Source organism: Pithys albifrons, chromosome Z, assembly GCF_047495875.1.
Source record: "Pithys albifrons albifrons isolate INPA30051 chromosome Z, PitAlb_v1, whole genome shotgun sequence".
In the NCBI taxonomy this organism is placed as follows: Eukaryota; Metazoa; Chordata; class Aves; order Passeriformes; family Thamnophilidae; genus Pithys; species Pithys albifrons.
The window spans coordinates 28,297,947-28,301,176 of NC_092497.1; the positions used below are offsets into that span (position 1 = coordinate 28,297,947).

The 3,230-nt window shown below is 38.3% G+C and overlaps 1 long non-coding RNA gene across 1 annotated transcript; it reads right to left on the reverse strand.

The window, feature by feature from the left end:
* Nucleotides 1–337: 337 nt before the first annotated feature.
* On the reverse strand, nucleotides 338–1,998 carry LOC139684623 (uncharacterized). Its single transcript, XR_011699938.1, has 3 exons — nucleotides 1,709–1,998; nucleotides 535–563; nucleotides 338–441 (listed from the first exon to the last, which is right to left on the reverse strand). It is a non-coding gene; the product is annotated as an uncharacterized lncRNA (long non-coding RNA).
* Nucleotides 1,999–3,230: the final 1,232 nt, after the last annotated feature.

Below are 3,230 nucleotides of genomic sequence, written 5' to 3' on the forward strand. Positions count from 1 at the left end.
GAAATATTCTGAAACTCTGTTGTGGTTTAGTAGGATCCAATTTAACCCAAAATAGCATGGGCAGCAAGGGTAGATATGACACAGATGAAACATTAAAAAGATTGCTGAAACTCCTATAGCAATTTTGTATGATTTCAGGAAAACTCTCCAGCAAGAGTAGTCTCATTCAACCCATGATGCCCTCAGCAGCCCCTGATATGGCTCCCTTTCTATGGCAGGGAAGTGGTGACAAAGAGCTTTATAAAAATATTAACTATGAGATTTTTTTTTTACTTTCCAGATAATTCTTCCTACTTCTTAATAAATAAGAGTTGAAAAATTTACCTGCAGAAATCTTTCTAAGTTGAGAAAATTCCTGTGAGGTGATGGTCTAGAGATGGTGCTGTGGTTGTTCTCTCTGTGTGCTCTTCCTCTAGCAGTAAAACAACTTCACATCCATCCCTGGGAAAGAGAAATATAGTCTGTGTCCCAAAATGAGTAAAACCTGGCAGGGCTTGGCTTGAGGAGCATTACCACAGTGCACACAAATCTTACCTTCTCACAACTCTTCTCATGCTTTCCTTCTGGTTTTATTCCATAGGAAGGAATGGGAATCAGTTATTTCCCTGTCACATTGGTACAAACCAGTCAGGGTTTGTTGGGAAAGCTTTTTGGATAGGGCAATGCATGCAGTGTGGCAGACATGAGAGGAAGGAGATCACATGGATAAAATACAGTCAAATGTCACACAGCCTTCATTGTTTTGATGAAAAAAGTGAAAAAAAAAACAAAAACACAGACAAAGAAACCCCAACCCTGGGGGAGGGGGGGGGGGAGCAAAGCATTGGTAAAACCTCCCCATCTTATTGAGTAAGCACTTTTCTGTTTTTCTAGGCTTCCTTATCTACATGAGAAGAAAACCATTATTTCACTTGATGATCTGAATGCTGAGGCATGTTGGGTTCCTTGCAGGGCATGCTGGTAGAGCAGCAGCCATGCCTGCAGGGCCAGGAGCAGCCAGCAACCCATCCTCCTGCATGAGCTGGCATGGAGATGGGGTGCCAGGGTAGGAGGCCAAAGCACAGGTCACCCAGGGCTCACCCTGCATCCCAGGTCCACTGATGACCTGCTTACATTCTCCAGTAGATGATGCACAAACTTTAGATGACAAAAAGACATCAAAGGAGATGTTTTACTTCTGGAGTAATTGCTGACACTTATCCTCTGCTCCTGAGTTTGTCACTGGGACTGGAATGCTTTGTACTGGAAATTGTAGGAACATTCGTAGCAAATGCACTTAGTCCAGACAGGCTTGCTTTTCCCACACATGACCTTGTGGAATTTATTATTACTATCAACATCAACAACAAAGTAAAACAATCCTTTAGGTTTCTCTGATCCACACCATCCTTAAAAGCTAATTGGTTTTGCCATCTCACAGGTTAAATGGGATAAAAAAAGAAATATTGTAGGATCCCCTTGTTCAAAAGTTGAGTATTTATAAATATTTTTTTTCCCAAAGGGCTCTTTTTACCTCTTGAGAACTATTTATTAAACTATCAGTTAGTAAATGCAGAAAAAATTATCCTTTGAAATTTTTGAGTCAAATTTGAATTTTTTGAGTCAAATTTGAATTTTTTGATTCAAATTATTCTTTTAATTATTTGAGCATTTTCTGAAAAGGTACAAGACTGACATAAAGGGGCACTGAAATCCTTTATCCACAGACCAGAGGTGATAGAAGCTTTCAGCCATATCTGCATGCCAACAGCATCCCCAAAACTTTTAATGGCTGCAGGTTCTTGGTAGCCCCACGTGATGTGCCATGAAAGTTACACCCTGAAAAACAAAAGAGAAGAACCAAACCCACTTACTTATTATCAACAGCAGACCTTCAAATCAGCTAAGTAATATCCAAACCTATTGCTGGGGTTAGCCTTGCAGCCACCAGCAAAGTACACCAACAGCCACAGGAAACAAAAAGTTCAATTCCTCCTCTTCTTTTTTATTTTTTTTTAATTTCACTTATATTTCTAATGTTTTTTATTTAGTTCACTCACTTTGAGTCTATAGGGTTTGTTTCTTAATTTTATAAACCTACAAGTGGGTGAACTACTGAAATGATGCAGTTCCAAATATCAAAAGCCTTTTTGCTTTGTAAATTAGAGCTTGTTCAAAATTATTTGGTTTAACAGCTATTAAAGATACAGAGCTATAAGGCTCTTAATTATCTGAATCTCAAAATAACTTTGATTAGTCAGATGCAACCCATTTTCAATTTAATAATTAAGCTTACTTAATTATTCTTAATTAAATAAATTGCAATTAAGCATACTTAATTATGCTTAACACAAAACATATGAGTAATTCTGTTGCCTTCATCAATGCACATATTTAAGTCACTTTCAGGGAAACAGGGAGATGTTGCCACTACATTTCCCAGCCAATTCCAAGGGAAGCTGGTGGCACAAATGATCTGCTATCAGTTGGAGGCCTCTTGGTATATATTTACTCTTGTGGCCAAATGTCCTTATTTTTCTCAAAATAAGAACTTGCTGAATGTGGTGCACTTGGTTGTGTAAACATATTTAACACAGCAGCTAAAAAAGATCTCAGCATTTTAATTACTTGAAAATTTGATTCCAAGCACTGGTATTTTTGTTCCTTCATGGGGTAACATAGTAATAGTTGGAAAGAAAACAAAAATTCAGAGTCAGCTAAATATTTTTTATTTCAATGATCAACTAAAGCTCCCTGTTTTGAACCACTGAATCTGGTCATGTAGATCTACTCCCTCACCCAGATGTTAATTCACACATCATTGAAAATAGAAATCATGTGAAAAATTAGTGGAAAATTATTTTAAAAAAATTTATTTGAAAAGACTGTGGGTAGAGGTTATTACTGGTGCTTACACTGCTGAGACTCTTGGTCCTGAAAAGGTCATCTATGCTTGAAGTGTCTTATCAAAGTCTTTCCCTGAGCTGTATATCATAAAGACATGCACAAGAAACTGGCTGTTAACATTGATGCAATTTTGTGTTCTAGGTGCAAAATAAGGTTTCTAGAAGACCTTCCTGTTACTGCTGTTACATTGCAACTTCATTCTTTACTGGAGAGTGGTGAGGCCCTGGCATAGGTTACCCAGAGAAGCAGTGGATGTCCCATCCCTGGAAGTGTTCAAGGTCAAGTTGGGTGAGGCTCAGAGCAAAGAGCTCTAGTGGAAGTGTCCCTGCCTATGGCAGGGGTGT